We start from the raw sequence: 18,076 nt of genomic DNA, 5'->3' as shown, positions 1-18,076 counted from the left end.
GTGTACGAGCAAGCTTTGGAGCTAGCTAGGAGCGCTTCATAGCTATAATAAAAACTCCAAGAAGACTTGCATGCGAGGACTCACAAGAATTCCTTCTCTTTTCCTTAATTTATACTCTACATCTTGATCTACTAAGAATCCTGAGCCTTAGACCAACATTTCTCTTAATTGGTATATCCTAGCTTTCTGGGATAAACTCAAAGGGTTTTATGTTCTTCTAACTGTGCATTAAATACTACAGCAAAATGATACTTAGAAACTTTAATATATCTCACTACGTAAATGAAATTAGTAAAATGAACCCATAGAGGGGGTCATAAATGGAAATAAAAGTAAAATTCTAAACAAGAAGCCAAAGGTGGATGTAACCATGGACGCAAAATTGGGAGTATAATTGGATGTTAAACTAGCCATCAAAACAAGATGCAAACAATGACACAAAAAGGGTTTTAAAGTAAAATAAAAAAGGGTGAAACACTAGACACAAAGAAGGGAAAAAAATAGGGCACATGAAAGGATACCAAATTGGGTGCAAACAAGGATGCAAAAATGGACACCAAAATGAGAATGCAAAGAATGGTGTAAAATTAGTATGCAAAATTGGGTGCAAAAAGGATGTAAGAAAAGACACAAAACAAGATGAAAAATGGGATTAAAAAAGGGTGAAACCAAGGATGTCAAAAATGATGCTTAACTAGATGAAAAATGAAGCTAAAATCCAGGTGCAAAATGAGATGCAAACGTGAACACAAAATGTGGCAGAAGAAAAGGATGCAAATTTGTATGCCAAAAAGGATGCAAAATTAGATACCAAAAAGGATGCAAATTTGGACATAAAAAATGGTGCAACAATGGGCATAAAAATGGCCCAAATTTGGATGCAAGTTGAGATGCAACACTGGATGTAAAATGAGGTGCAACAAATCATTCAAAACTTGGTGCGAAAACAAATGAAAAAGTAGACGAAAAAAATCGTTGAAAATTGAATGTAACAATAGACGGAAAATGGGATGTAAAGGTGGATGCAACACATGGTTCAACATAAGATGCAAATTTAGATGCTCAAAAGGATGCAAAATTGGATGCAAGAAATGGTGTTAAAAATGATGCTAAATTGGATGCAAAAAATGGAGATAAATAAATTGCAAAAGTGGATGCAAAAAGTGGTGCAAAAATGCATCCAAAATTTGGCACTAAATCAGATTCATCACATGGTGCAAAATTGAATGGAAAAAATGGTGTAAAAAAAGGCAAAAAAATTGGCGCAAAAATAGATGTAAAAATAAGTACAAAATTAGAAGCAAAAAATGGCATAAAACACATATTTCATTAAATTTGGAATTAAATAGTGGATCTAGAATTCAAAAATAACCAAATAACTCAATTATAGTGGTTTCATTGTAATAAAAAAATTATATTTTTAATGAAATATGTGTTATAAGACAAGATGAAAAAATTGGCACAAACTGGATGTAAAAAAAGGCACTAAATCATATGCCAAAGATGGTGTAAAACTCGATGCAAATTACGACACAAAACTAGAAGCAAAGAATGCCACAAAAGAGGAATCAAAAAATGATGCAAAAATAGATGCAAAAAATGGCACAAAACTAGAAGCAAAAGCTGTTGTAAAACCAAATGAAAATCTTGGTGGAAAATATGATGCAAAATTTGGTGTAAAAAAGGATGCAAAATTTGGCACAAAAAAGGACACTTTAAAAATCGTACAATAGAGCCAGATTTAGCACCAGGTTCCTCATCCCAATTGAGAAAAAAATGCACTAAAATTTGGTGCTAAATCTGGCACAAATTGCTTGTTTTGTTGTAGTGAGAGGATATTTAGGATTTAGCTCAACAGATTAATGATTTGAAACAGAATTAGTTCAACAAAACCTTTTGTATAAATGTAACCCTAAAATATATAGAGAGAGTAGTTAGTCAGTAGCTAGAGAGTAGCTAGTGAGTCAAAGATTCAGATTGTAAGCCTACGGGAAAGAGAAGAAAGGCCACTTATCAGAAAATCAGGCTAGGGAGAGAGACTTGTGTAAATACTCATTTATTAATAAAAACAACTCGATTCAGAGTTTGTACAATGTGTACTGTGTAATTGAATTATAATATATGTGTGGCTAGAGTGATTTTGCGTAACTCATTTTGTGAGTGTAGAACAGAGTCGAAATACATAGAAGCGTAACATAAAAAATTCCAACTACGGTTGCGTAGAAGTTGTTTATGCAGCTCCACAGTTTCGGTTATGGGTAGAGTTGTCTTAGAGATAACAGTTCCAGCAAAAGGATTGTTGGGTAGAATTGTTAGTCAGCAAGAGGTTCAAGGAGAGAACCATAGAGTTGTGTTACGACTTTGTACACATGGGCAGTATAAAAGAAATCCTTTAGTGTTATAGTGAAGGTAGAGGAGGATAAAGGCAAGAGTGGAGTCAAGTTAAGGAGAGAGTTCTGGCGGAACAGTGAAGGACCGAAACCCTGAAGAAAGCCGAGTCCACAGAAGGATATTGAAGAAATGACATAAAACCAAAGTAAAGAGCTACGGGGGTACTGAGTGTATGAAAGCTTGATTGTAGTTGAAGTCTTGTAGTAAATCTCAGCCATCGATCACAAAATTCAATGCCATGTTACAATCAACTGCGGGATTAAGTTGATTGATAACCTGTGTGCTAGTTCAAGGGCCGCAAATCGTAGGCAAGCTTTCAAGAGAGACTTTAGGTTGTTGGTCACTCCCTTACCCATAGCATGAGAGAAATTATGGCCTAATATATCTAGAAAAATAGTGCTACTAAGGGACAAGTTGTCTCAGTGGTTGACTTTCTCCAGAGGGTTTTGTTGATGATTTTGGTCGAATATTATCATAGTAGCCTCTCATCTCACATTTACCCCGGTTGGCATGGTTACTTGGGGAGATGTCAGAGGAGGGTGTTACAGAGTAATATCAGAGCATGGTTCAACTCTCATACTAGATGGGTGGTATGTGTTGGTCATGCATGCATGTCAATTTCATGTGTGTCTCTTACACTTACATTCCATGTGCTGGTTGCATTGGGTTAATGATTTATTATTGTTGTAGTATGGTTGTTATGGAGAATTTGATATTGATTTCGTGAAATCTAATTGTCATGAGTATTTGACTGGTTGCATATGGTTACATGTCGCTTACATGTTGTTTTATGTCGCATACTTACATCCTTGTATGTTAGGTTACATTATTTAATATTTTTCTTACATGTATTAGTCTTTTAGGTTGATTACAAGAATTGATCACTTATGTTCAACCACATGTGTTTATGCATATGTGTAGTTAATTAGGCATTGCATATGCATGTTGTTGGTTGAATGTGGCAATGTCTACAATGGAGTAATGGTTATTGTTATTCATGAGGTCATAACATGCATTGTTGATATGGCCTTGCATTGATAATTGGACCCTAACTAGATTGATGTTTATTTGTAGATACATTTATTTGTGTATGTCAACTGTATGTTGTTATGATTATGTTATACATGTATCATGCTGATTTGGTGATCTTTCAAGTAAGGTATCCTCCCCGAGCTATACTAAGGTATGTTGATTTATTTATATTAGGTTTATCTAACATATTATGCATTGCAGGAAGAAATATCAAATGGCTAGCAAGATGGTTAACTACAAAGAGTCTCCTTATGAATCCGAAGAGAAATAAGATGTTGGGAATCCTTTTGAATTGGTAGTTACATTGAGAAGCTTTAAGGAAGAGATAAGGAGTTGTAAGGGATTTAATGACTGGATCATATAAGAACAAGAGAAACAAGCAAAGGTTAATACTGTACTTCTTCAGATTTTGTCATACTTGCAACGACAAGGGCCACTTTGGACTATCTATGGACATGAGGATGGAACTAATGGGGCATATGGCAGTAGGTCTCCTGGTAGATGCAAGTCAGATAGACATGACACAGTGAGAGATGGTAGGTTATTGGACACTCCGGATAAGAGGGGTGATCAGTACAGGTATTATTATATTTTTGGTTCTGATGGACATCATGATCATCATCGTTATTATCCTTATAGGATGAATGATAGGGGATACTTGCTAGATGAATTCAAGAAAGAAAAAACACCTTCTTTTGATGGATATGTGAAGAATCTGGAATATACTGAGGCTTGGATAGTTGGGATCAACAAATAATTTGTGTTGCATGAGTACAGAGATAACATGAAGGCCATAATAGCTATCTTCAGCTTGAAAGGTGAAGAATACCTATGATGGGAAGTTGTTAATCTGGTCATATACATCAGGATAGATGACTTGAGTTGGTGGGAATTCTAGAGGCTTTTCAGGAAGAAATACTTATCAGGGAGGTGCTACGACACTAAGGCTAAAGAATTCTACCAGTTAAAGATGGGATCAATGACAGATGAAGAGTACACGACCAATTTTTTGGAGCTATTGAGGTATGTATCATATCCTACCGATGAGAAGGCTAAACTTCAAATATTTATCAATGGTTTCCATTAGAATTTATAGATCAGACTCAATATGATGAGCCTTAGTCAGTTGACAATGTCACTAGGAAATTGAAGCATTTCTATGAGTAGTCAAAGTGTAAGAATGAATCTCGGCATGGATGGAACTAAAAAGACAAAGTTTGAGGTAAACGGTGGCCTAAGAGGACAAGGCCTCAATGCAAATGGGAAAGAATATGCCACCGCAAAAGAGATTTAATGTTGCTAGACAGGGACATGGGTCACAACAGTAACAACAACATAGAGGGGAGGGAATTGGTCAGTTGGAGTGTTGGACATGTGATGAGGAACACCTTAGGAGATATTTTTGACAACATCAAGGTGGAAGGCGTAAGATATACAATGCACATGAGGTGCAGATTGGTGGGGATGTTGGCTAGAGTATTCCATGTATTCGTGTAGTAGTGGAGAACAGGCATGCTGAACACCATGCATCTATCATTGAGATGGAAGGTAAGATTTGTGATCAAGCTATTTGAATTTTGATTGACCCTAGATCTAATTATAGTTATGTTAGTCCTAACTTTGCGGATAAGTGTATTTTGAATAAGGAATTGCATGCAGAGTCTTGGTTAGTGTAGTTGGCTACAGGTACAAAGAAGTGATTTCATCATTAAGTAAAATCTTTTGAATTTGACCTTAATTGTATGACTACAAAAACACATGTAAATGTACTACTGTTGGGATCATACAATATGTTATTAGGCATGGATTGTTTGTATCTTCATAGAACCAAGATAGATTGTTGTCATGTGTTGATGACAATGGGGAACCAAGAGTGTTGCAGGATAGGAATAAATACACATCAGTTAGGATGGTGACAACTATGAAAGGAAAGCGTGGTCGCAGGAAGGGATGAAAGATATTTGTAGTACACATTTCTAGTGATAGGGGTAAGGAGGCTGAGGATGCAAATGTCTTGAAAATGCACCTATTTTTATAGTAGTTTGAGGATGTATTTCCTAAGGACATTATATAGTTGCCACCACATAGGGATGTAGACATTTCTATTTATCTAGTGCCAGGGACAACTCCAGCATTGAAAGCACCGTACAGGATGAGCTCACTTGAGTTGGTTGAGTTAAATTTACAATTGAGGAAAATTTTGGCGAAGGGATATATTAGGCCAAGTGTATCACCTTGGGGCCCAGTGGTCTTGTTTGTGAGGAAGAAATATGGTACTCTCAGATTATGCATTAATTACAGGTGGTTGAACAAAGTGACTATCAAGAATAGGTACCCTTTGGCGAGGATTGATGACTTGTTTGATCAGCTGAAGGGAGCAGTAGTGTTTTCGAATATTGACATGAGATTCAGATACCATCATGTATGCATCAAAGAGGACATTTACAAGACTACATTCAGGACAAGGTATGGGCATTATAAGTTTGTTACTTTTTCATTTGGCTTAACTAATGCTCTAGATACCTTCATGTGTTTGATGAATAATGTGTTGCATCCATATTTGTATAATTTTTTTATTCTGTTCATTGATGATATACAAGTATATTGTAAAAATTAGGAAGAGCATGCCAATAACTTAGTAGTAGTATTAATATTGTTGAGGGAGCATCAATTGTATGCTAAGTCTAGTAAGTGTATTTTATTTCAGACTGGAGTACACTACTTTGGGCATGTGGTCTCCAAGTAAGGCATTGTAGTATATCAAGAGAAGATAGGGGCCATCATGGAGTGGGTAGATCCTAAGAGTGTGGATGAGGTAAGATCTTTCATGGGTCTGGTAGGCTATTATAGGAGGTTCATCAGAAACTTCTCACAAATTTCTTATCCCATTACATCATTGCAAAGGAAAGGTAAGAAGTTTGAATGGACAGAAGAGTGTGAGGCTAGATTTAAGAAACTTAAGTAGTTGTTGACACATGCACTAGTGTTAAAGATTGTAGATCTGGACAAAGAATTTGTGGTATGCACATATTCTTTCCAGAGAGGAATTGGTGGAGTCCTCATGTAGGATGGACAAGTGATATGTTATGAGTCTCATAAACTAAATGAGCATGAGTAGAGCTATCCAATAAATGATCTTGAGTTAGTAGCAATCATACATGAATTGAAGATGTGGAGGCACTATCTTCTTGCCAGGAGGTTTGTAGTTATGATTGACTCCACTGGGTTGAGCTATTTGTTTGACCAGCCAAATCTTAACACCAGGCAGGCTAGATGGTTGGAAATGATCAACGAGTTTGATTTTGAGATCGGGTACATCAAAGGTAAAGAGAACAGGGTGGAATTTTCTCTCAGCAGATGGGTATAGGTACATCATTTGGCAACTATGACCTCCTATTGGCCAGACTTATAAGATAGGATATCGCAAGTAGGTCAGCAGGATGTTAGGTATATGGATATTGTGTGTAGGTTACAACAAGATGCTAGTACAGGTGCACGTACAGGTACAAGTAGTGGTACAGGCAGAGGTAGTCATACAGGAACATGTACAGGTACAGGTAGTGGTACAAGCACAGGTACATTTACAGGTATAGGTGCAGGTGCACAGGGTATGGATTATTCTCTCATAATTGATGGATTGGTTAGCTTCTAAGAGAAGATATATGTACAAGAAAGTAGGGAGTTCAATAAGGTGATCTTGAGGGAGTTTCATTTAAAACCTTATTCAAGTCACCTAGGTTATTAGAAGACACTGGCAACAGTGAAGGGATTCTACTATTGGCCGAATTTGAAGAGGGATGTAATAGAGTTTGTGGCAAGGTGTTTCGACTGTCAGCGAGTGAAAGAAGAGTTTAAACATCCAGGTGGACTACTATAATCGATCATGATTCTAGAGTTGAAATAGGAGGTTATTTCAATGGATTTCATCACAGGGTTGCCGAAGTCAATGAAGCAATATGATTCCATCATGGTCATTGTGGATAGGTTAAGAATGGTTTCACACTTCATTCCAATCAAGTCTACGTTCTCGGATAATGATGTGGCACAAGTATTCTTGAGAGATGTGGTTAGACTGCATGGTGTTCCAAAGAATAATGTGTCAAACAGGGATGTGAAGTTCACTTCCAAGTTTTTGAAGGTGTTATTCTCATGTTTGGGCATAGAGTTCACCTTTAGCAAAACTTATGATCCACAGACAAATGGATAGATACAGAGGGTCAACGGGATATCAGAGGACATGTTGAGGTTGTATGTGATGCATCAGCAATGGAAATGGGAAGATTATCTCCCCTTGGTTGTCTAGTTCTCGTATAACAACGGTTATCAGGAATCATCGAGGGTGAGTCCTTTGGAGGCATTATATGGGAAGAGTTGTAATAATCCCATCAGTTGGAGTGATCCGGTTGGTAGGGTATTATTTGGACTAGATATGTTGGCAGACATGGAAGATGAGATGCAAGTGATCAACAAGAATATAAAGGTAGCACAACATAGGTAGAAGATTTATGTAGATAGGAACATGTTGTTCAAGGAGTTCTAGGTTGGGCAGCAAGTGTACTTGTGCATCAAACCTAAGAAGACCTCCTTGCAAATTGGATCATGTGCTAAGTTGGCACCACAATTTTGTGGACCCTTCAGTATCATTGAGAGGATTGGTCCAGTGTCCTATCGATTTGCATTGCCTCTGACAGTGAAATTCCATGATGTATTCCAATTATCTTTGCTTAATAATTATGTTGATGATGTTTATCATGTGATTGGATGGTCTGTATTGTAGGTGGAACCAGATGGAGAATTCCAGCCGAAGCCTCAATGTATATTGCAGAAAAAGGTGCTCATGCTCCAGAACTGAGCAATCAAGCAAGTAAAAGTGTAATGGAATCATTTTGGGCTCGATGAAGCTACATGGGAGATGACAGATCAGATGTGGGCTATGTATCCTTCCTTTCTTTCCAGTTGAGGAAAAGAAACTTCCATATGCTAGTTTGGTATATGCTTTATGGTGGTTGGTATATGATTTATGGTGGTTTGCTATGTGATTTATAGTGGTTTGGTATATGCTTTATGGTGGTTTGATATATGCTATATTATTTTTTAATATATGTTTAGATATGGTGTTTATTATGTGTTTTGATATATTCTTTGGTATATGTTTTCGTATATATTTTTGGTAATATTTCTATATATACATATGTGTATGGATGTAAATACCGCCATTCACTATGTTATAAACCTACACTATGTAGTATAGATCTTATGTCATTATAATTGTGTTTTCATGTTATTATGCTATCATATTGTTGTGTATCATAATGTTATGATGTTATGTGGGTTGGTACTTAGCAGGATGATCATTGTAAATACCATAATGAGCTGTGTTATAAATCTCCACTATGCAGTATGTTGTCATGTTGTCATAATGTTTTGTCTTGAGTAGGTCTTTCATTGTAAATATTGCATTGAGCTATGTTATAAAGGTCCATAATGAGCATGCCTTCTTTAATAAGGTTGAGGTATATGTGTGATTGAACACTGAGGACAGTGTCCCCCAAGGGGGAGGGTTCTCTAATAGCCCTGGTGAAAATTCCATGTAATAAAAATTAAAAACAATAAGCATGATAGATGAGACACATTCCAAGTTGAATGTTGGGCCAGACATCCTAGGCAGAATTCATTTGGTTGTTTATGGCTAAGGAAATGGCTAAAGATTTGGAAAGGCAAAATGTTATTTTTGGCACATTTTTTTGTGAAAATAATGGAAATTAGGAGAAAAAGGAGGTGAAAGGTCAGATGTTGCATGTGAGGAGGAAAATGAAGGAAAATAATGGAAAATGACGAAAATAGAGGCCTCGATCATAAAAAGTCTTCTAAGGATAAGTTGGTAACCTTATTCTCAGTTGAGTTTTGGAGATCTCTTATTACTCTCTCTCTCTCTCTCTGTCTCACTCTGGACATTTAAAGTTTCTTGGATAAATTCAGCATTGGAGAAAGAAAGGAAAAGAAGGCAATAGGAAGAAACTATCAAGTAGGAAAAGGCAAGATCAAGGAGCTAAAATAGGCTTCATTGCATGTATCGACTTCCATGTATATTTTCCTTGCTAGAATTGGCATGCAAGGGATTGCATGTGCTTATTTTCTCCCATGTCATGGGTTTTTCTAGGGGTCATAGTATTTTGAGCCTAGCCTTGCCATTTTCTTATAGTTTTTATGAGATGGGTTCTCTCATACGATTTATGTGGGATGGCTGGATTGGATTCAAAGATGAGTGTGGTGGATCCCCAAATTGAGAAACACTTGGTCTGAGTGGCCCATGAACTAGATTGAGGATCATGAAGCCACTGTCCTAGTAACCCCTAAACCAGACTGTGGGTTATGGTAAAGCCACATTGTGTGCCTCGATGGGCCTAGGAATTCTTGTTGGTGAATGGATGGATATACGGTAAAGTTAAGAGGTGGATTTTGTCTCCGTTGTGCCTACTGACCCTGAGATGGGATGCACAGTAAATCATGGAGATTATGTCTCAATGTAGGACCTAATGATCCTTGGATCGAATGGTGGATGCACGGTAAAGCGTAAGAGACAAGGAGGCACTCAAATTCCTCACGGTGTAGGCAAAGAACTCCAGTGGCATCCACATTGATTGGTGTTTTTGATGTTTTCTATGAGTCCCGATTCTTGCTTGGAATATGGCTCGGGGGTGATTGGCTAAAGAGAGACTTTTCTTAGCCAATCTATGGTCCGGTGGAACATGGTAGTCCCATCTCTAGTTCTTCATGGCATTCATTAATGAGAAGTTAATCCCCTTTATTTTCATCTGTAAATATATTGATGTATATGTGGATTTTGATGGTTGATATTTCTATGGTAGTTATGTTTCTATTACGCTAGTTATATGTATATTTTATGACAACAACTATGTATGTCTCTTAGCATGCTTTTACTTGTATATGAATGGATAATGTGTATACGACCTTTTTGGGGAAATTATATGTGTTATAATTCCAAAATTAAGTTATCAATCTGGGACTTGTAAGCTTTTAGGCACAAGCGTGGGTAACATGGGATCAGAGAATCTAATCTAAACTAAAATCATGAAACTTGAAATATATTCCTAGATTAAGTATGGAATTTCTATTCCTACTTTGAAACTAATTTACTGATGCAAATGAATAACTTCAATAAAATAATGAATTAATTAAAACTTACTGAGAAATTAGGGAAAATAATGAATGATCTGTTCAAATCACTGCTACTTGATTCAAAACAACTCGACATGTAAAAGATAAAATTTATGCCTAAAGTTAATTGTTCACACAACAAAATTTCTTAATGAATGGTCATTAATTACATAGACTCCAAAATAAACAAATGATTAACTATGATAATTACTCTATTGAAATCACAAAACTCACGCTTTCAAACTAGATTTTTCTAATTAACTAAATCAGAGCAATTCTGAGTACATAATGTAGCTAAGTACAAAACGTGACCTAAGAATAGAATGCGGCCTGAGTACATAATGAAGTAGAGTATAGAATGTGGCAGAGTGCAAAATTCAACCAAGTACAGAATGTGGTTGAGTACAGAATACAATCGAGTGCTTACTCCACAACCTGCAAAGTGAAACCAATAGAAATGCACTCACTGCCCTCTACTCAAATTGTTTCCCTCTACTCAAATCTACAAAACATAAATGAATCTAGAATACAAATTGAAGTGTTGGAATTATGTAAACTATTTAGCAAAAGATTGGAAATAAAATATAAATCTATTGACTAAAAGAAAAAACACTTCCTAAAATTGTTCCTGTGATCATAGCATAAATCGAGAAGAAATTACATAATAAAATGCATAAATAAATTGTAGAAATAAATTGACAAAAACATTATATCTAATTCAATTCATCTGCAAGAAATTCAATATAAAAAGGAAATAAACACACTTATAGAATCTATGTTAACCCTGCAAACATGATGGGCTCAGGAGGCCTTTCTTGTCCATGTGTTACAGGTCTAAAATCAATTCATAAGATGGACACCAAAGCTACAACAAATTCATCATCCTTTATTCATCCAAAAAAAAATATTAATATACAATAACCAACAAATGTAATTGTGCTTCCTCTCCTATGTAACTCCTTTTAACTCTTTTTGTAACTCCCTATCTCTGAATGACTGAAATGTATACTAAGATTTTACAATCTAAGATCCCAAGCTCAAGGATTTGATCTTAGCAAAATGATAACAAAATTACAAAAATCCATTTCAAATGATGTTTTTGGAATTGGTTATGGCAAATTTGTCTTGGGAAATCTCATGATCCATGCATAGCATGGTTTCGATATAGAATATCTGATTGCAGCTCCATATATCTTGAAAAAGTAGAAAAATATATATTCAACCCGAAATATATGGAATTGTGGCTAATCCAAAATCGTCAAACCCAACGAATCTGTACTTAACTCAGATTTTTGGCACCGAATTTGTACTTAACTTTCAATCGAATATTTCCCTGACGATAACTTCTTCTTAATGACGAATTTTCCCAAACGATTTCTGGGTTACCTAAATGATGTTGCTCTAAACAAAAAATGTCTATTGAAATTTCAAGATTATTCTTCATTTGATCACAAATTGAGATTCTAATCTACAACCTTTCTGTACTTAACCTGTAGAAACTAGTTTAATTGACTTATGAAGAATTTTGGCAATGAATCCCTGAAGTAAATAGACATGGGAAAAACATCATTAGTAAATCATGACAAAATCATCTCTAATCACTGAAAATTCAAGAAAACTAATGATAATCAAGCACAAAGTGCAGGATATGAATTAAAAACAAAGTGTGGAATGAGAGTCTAAATTGATTTAAAAACATAGGAATTTGGGGTATAAATAATGGTATTTGTACGAGGTAAAAATGGGAATATTCGAGGCCCCATAGACCCAATGGATGATAGTGTAGCAAATGACATGAGTAAAAAATGGTCCATAGTGATTCCGAGATAAATATGAGGTCCCTACACTTAATTCTATTGTTTACACTTGTAGGTTACATGTTGATGATATGTTTGACAAAATGCCTAACATGGATAGTAGGGGTTTGATTGTGGTCTTGTTAATTTTCTTGATTTTGCATCATTGTTTCCTTGTACATTTACTGGTTTGAAGCTATCAGTCCATTCTGGATAGTGGCCTGGGCTCTTGGCCTAAAAAAGTGGCTTAAATCCCAGGGTCACTGGCACATAATTGGATGTTTTGGTCTCTAGTCACTGGCAGGTAAGCCTGTGAGAGAGACTTTAGGTTTTTGGTTGCTCCCTTTCCAATAACATGAGAGTGACTATGGCCTAAGAGATCCAGAAAAATAGTGTGACTGAGGGACAAACTATCTGAGTGGTTGACGTCTCTCCTGAGGGTTTTTTTGATGATGTTGGATGATTGTGTCTGATGTTCCATCGATTCCACTTCATTAAGGTCACATAGGAGGTCGAATATGATCATAGTAGCCTCTTGTCTCATGCTTACCTTGGTTGGTCTGGTTCATTTGGTGAATGTGGGAGGAGGGTGTTACAGAAAGAAAATGTTTCAACTTACAACTAGTTTAATGGGTCATGGCATGGAGGGTGGTAGAATAAAGGTGATGTTATAGGATGGTTGCAATATTGGAAATGTGGCAAGGAGTATATTAAGAGGTATTGTCTACAAAATTAGGGTTGTAGGCCTCATATTTATAGTGAACTGGAAGTGCAGAAAATTGGGGATGTTGGGCACAACATTCCATGGGTTTGTAAATTGTTGGATAGGAAGCAAGAAAATCACCAGGAAACTGCTATCGATATTGACAGTAAGATATTAGATCACTTTTTTTTCATTTTGATTGAACCTAGATCTAATTATAGTTGAGTTAGTCCTAACCTGGTGGATAAATGTGGTTTGAATAAAGAAGTTCATGTAGAATCCCAGTTAGCGGAGTTGTCTACAGGTACAAAGAAGAGAGTGTATCACTAGGTAAGAGATTGTGCATTCGAGTTGAATGGTATGCATGCTTCAACACATTTGATTGTATTATCATTGGGATCATGTACTATGATTTTGGGTATGGACTGGTTGTATCTTCATAAGACGAAAGTGGATTTTTATGACTAGCATAGATGCATCTTAAATATTGATATAACATGAGCCGAGACGGATACAATTTCTTCACGTGTAAATTTTTTTATGAACCGACATTATTTATGTATTTTGTATAGTTATTTAGTTTTTCTTCTTTTGGTCCAAATTTCAACTTTGATGATGGACAAACAAAGTTACACATTATATTGGAATGTAGAATGAGTCTCTCGGCTCAACAAGGCCATTGAGTGCTTGGATGATAATGGAGAACAAAGGAGCTTGTAGGGTAACAAGAAAGCAACATAAGTTAGAATGGTGACAACTACGCAAACAAAGCACAGCCACAGAAAAGGGTGTGTGATATTTGTAGTGCATATTTCTAGTGATAAAGGTAAGGATGTTGAGCATGCGAAGGTGTTGAGAAGGTACCCGATCTTGAAGCAATTTCAATATTTGTTTCCTATAGAGATTTCAAAGTTTCCACCTCACAAAGAAGTGGAATTTCCCATTGAGTTAGTACCATGGGTATCACCAGCATCAAAGGAACCATACACGATGAGCACACCAGAGTTAGTAGAGCTAAAGTTACAATTGAAGGAAATTGTTTATAAAGGATACATTAGGCCAATTGTATCAACTTGGGGTGCACCATTATTGTTTGTAAAGAAGAAGTATGGTACTCTCAAGTTATGCATTGATTACAAACAGTTGAACAATGTCACCATTAAGAATAGGTACCTATTGCCGAGGATTGATGACTTGTTCAATCCATTAAAGGGAGAAGCAGTGGTCTTGAAGATTGATATGAGATTCGGATATCATCAAGTACACATCAAGGACGAGGACATTTACAAGATAAATTTCAAGACCATGTATGGGAATTATGAGTTTTTTGTCGTTCCATTTGGTTTGACTGATCCTCCAACTAGTTTTATGTGCTTGATGAATAGTGTATTGCGTCCTTATTTAGACATGTTTGGTATCATATTCATTGATGACATCTTGATATATTCAAAAAATGAGGAAGAGCATGTTGAGCACTTAACAACAATGTTGAGATTACTAAGAGAACATGAGTTGTATGCCAAGCTTAGAAAATGTAGTTTCTTTCAAGAAAAGGTACAGTACTTAGGACATGTTGTTTCCAAGGAAGACATAGCAGTGGATCCATAAAAATTAAGTGAAATCATGGAATGGACAGATGTTAGAAACGTGGATGAGGTAAGATCATTTATGGGGATAGAAGATTATTATAGGACGTTCATCAGGAACTTCTCTCACATTGCAGATACTATTACGTCATTGTAGAGGAAAGGTAAGAAATTTGAATGGACAGAGGAGTGTGTAGCCAGTTTTGAATAGTTGAAGTAGTTGTTGATGAATGCTCTGGAGTTAAATATTGCATATCTGGATAAAGAGTTGGCGGTGTGAATAGATGCTTGTAAGAGAGGACTTGGTGGATTCCTTATGTAGGAAGGACATGTAGTATGCTATGAGTCACAGAAACTGAATGAGCATAAGAAAAATTATCCAATCCATGCTTTCAATATGTGGAGACACTATCTTTTGGGAAGGAGATTCATCTTGATGAGTGATCATAGTGGATTGAGGTATCTATTTGACCAAACGAATATTAATGCCATGAAAGCTAGATAGTTGGCCATGATTAGTGAGTTTGACTGTGAGATCAGGAACATCAAGGGTAAGGAGAATAAGGTTGCAGATGCCTTTAACGGGAAAGTAGAGGTGAACCATATAGAAACTATGAGTTCTTATGGGATAGACTTACATGATCAGATCTTATAGGAAGAACAACATGATAGCAGGTAAATGGAGCTTATGCATAGGTTACAATAGAGTAGAGGTGATCAAGATGTGGACTATCATCTCACAGGAGATGGCTTGGTTAGATTTAGGGACAGGATATATGTGCCAAATGACAGTGAATTCAAAAAGCTTATCTTGATGGAATTTCATGCTAAGCCATATTTAGGTCACCCTGGATACCAAATGACATTGACAATAGTAAAAAAGTTCTATCATTGGTCAAACCTGAAGAAGGACGTGGCAGAGTTTATGGTTAGGTGTTTGGACTATCAACAGTTGAAGAAAAATGTAAGCATATATATGGACTACTATAATCGATTATGATTCCTGATTGGAAGTGGGAGGTCATATCCATGAATTTCATCACAGGTTTTCAAAGGACATATAAACAACATGATTCCATCATGGTTGTCATGGAGAATTTGACTAAGGTAGCACACTTCATTCTAGTGAAGTCTACTTATTCAGCTAGTGATGTGGCACAAGTATTCATCATGGATGTAGTGAGGCTACATGGTGTTCCAAGGAATATTGTGCCATATAGGGATGTTAAGTTCACTTCCAAGTTTTGGAAGGAGTTGTTTGGAGGTTTGGGGACAATGTTGGCCTTCAACACAACTTATCATCCATAGAAAGATGGACAAACAAAGAGGGTCAACAGGATATTGGAGGACATGTTGAGGATGTATGTGATACATCAGCAGAGGAGATGGGAGGAGTACCTTCCATTGGTTGAGTTTTCTTATAAAAATGGGTATCAGGAGTCACTAAGGATGAGACTGTTTGAAGCATTATATGGGTAGAGTTGTAATACTCCCATTGGTTGGAGTGATCCAATGAACAGGGTTTTGATTGGACCAAATATGTTGGCAAAGATAGAACAGGAAATGTAGGTAATCAAGAGGAATCTGAAAGTATCACAGGATATGAAGAAACGTTATGCAGATCAGAATGAGTTGTTTAAGGAGTTTTAGGTTGGGGAACAAGTGTATTTATGCATCAATCCCAAGAAGAGATCATTGAGGATTGGATCGTGTGCCATGTTGGCACCTTGGTTTTGTGGACCTTCAATATTCTTGAAAGTATTGGACTAATAGCTTATTGACTTACACTACCTCTCATAGTGAAAGTCCATGATGTTTTCCATGTGTCATTACCTAGCAAGTATCCTAAAGATGTTGATCATGTCATTCAATGGTCGGTATTGCAGGTGGAGTGAGCTAAAGAATTCCAGCTTGAACCTCAATGTATATTGTAGAGAAAGATGTTCATGCTCCATAATCGAGCAATCGAGCAGGTTAAAGTGTATTGGAAGCACTTTGGGATCGATGAAGCCACATGTGAGATGGCAGGTCAAATTCAATCTATGTATCATTCTGTATTCACTGGTTGAGCAAATGTTTTTGGTATATGTTTTGGTGTGATCTTTTTTGTATATGTGCATACATATATGGATGTAAATATTATCATGAACTGTGTTATAAAGCTCCAATAAGTGGTATGAGTGTAACGTCACTATGGTTGTCATGTTGTCATGATTTCGTGTTGGTTTGCTTCTTAGCAGGTTGATCATTATAAATACTCATCAAGATAAGTTTTAAAGCTCCATGGGTAGTATGTTTTTCTTTCAATAGTTTTGTTTTTTTGTAGGTTTCATTGAACACGAAGGATGGTGTTCCCCCAAGGGGGAGGGTTCTTTAACAACCTTGGTCAAAATTCCATGTAATAAAGTTAATAAAGGAAAAATAATAACTAAGGTCGTGGGACACGTATTCAAAGCTGAGTGTTGGGAAAAACATCCTAGCGTGGGTGGTCATTTGGTTTATTATGGCTAAGGAAATTGGCAAAGGAAATGGCAAAGGCTTTGGAAAGGAAAATTTGCATTAATTGACATTTTATTTATGAAAATAATGGAAATTATGAGAAAAGGATGGTGAAGGGTCACACGTTTCATGTGAGGAGGAAATTGAAGGAAAATAATGGAAAATTGAAGAAAATAGAGGCCTCATTAATGAAAAGGCTTCTAAGGATCAGTTGATACCTTTTGTTAGTTCATTTTTAGAGCTCTCTCTCTCTATTCTCTCTCTCACTCTCACTCTTGGATGGTTAGAGAATTCTTGGAGCACTCTAGCATTGGATCAATGAAAGTGAAGGAAGGGCTATGAAGGCAAAGGAAATCAAAGATCAAGCAAGGAAGAGCATCATCTATTATCGACAGCGGGATTATTTGCAGGTATCAAATTGCATGTGAGATTTCCTTCCTAGCTTTGGCATACGTGGTAAATGCATGTTTATATTTGATTCTCTTGCTATCATTGGCATGGGATTCGCTAGGTGTGATATTTTTATTCAAGCTTGCCTCGCCATTTCTAGAAAACCATAGTGTGATGTATTCTCTTTTATTTTGTTAAGGTGGATTGCCAAATGGTCTCAAAATAGAGCAACGTGGTCTCTGAAAGAAAGAACAAAAGGCCTACAAATTCATGGACTGGATTGGAATTGTGGTAAAGGAAAATTTTGTGTGCCTCGATGTCCCTACGAATCCTCAACTAGTGAATGGCAGGATATATAGTAAATCCTAAAGGTGTGTGCCCTCAATCAGGCCTAGGAATCTTTGACTGGTGAATAACAAAATATATGGTAAATCCTGGAGGGTGGAGCCTTGATCATGGCTAGGAATACTCAATCATTGTATGACAAGATATACAATAAG

Source organism: Pinus tabuliformis, chromosome 1_1 (assembly GCF_031772625.1).
Source record: "Pinus tabuliformis cultivar Carrire ecotype Pingquan chromosome 1_1, CPIR1, whole genome shotgun sequence".
NCBI lineage: Eukaryota > Viridiplantae > Streptophyta > Pinopsida > Pinales > Pinaceae > Pinus > Pinus tabuliformis.
The sequence above is the reverse complement of the archived record's forward strand: the minus strand, read 5'-3'. Positions refer to the sequence as shown.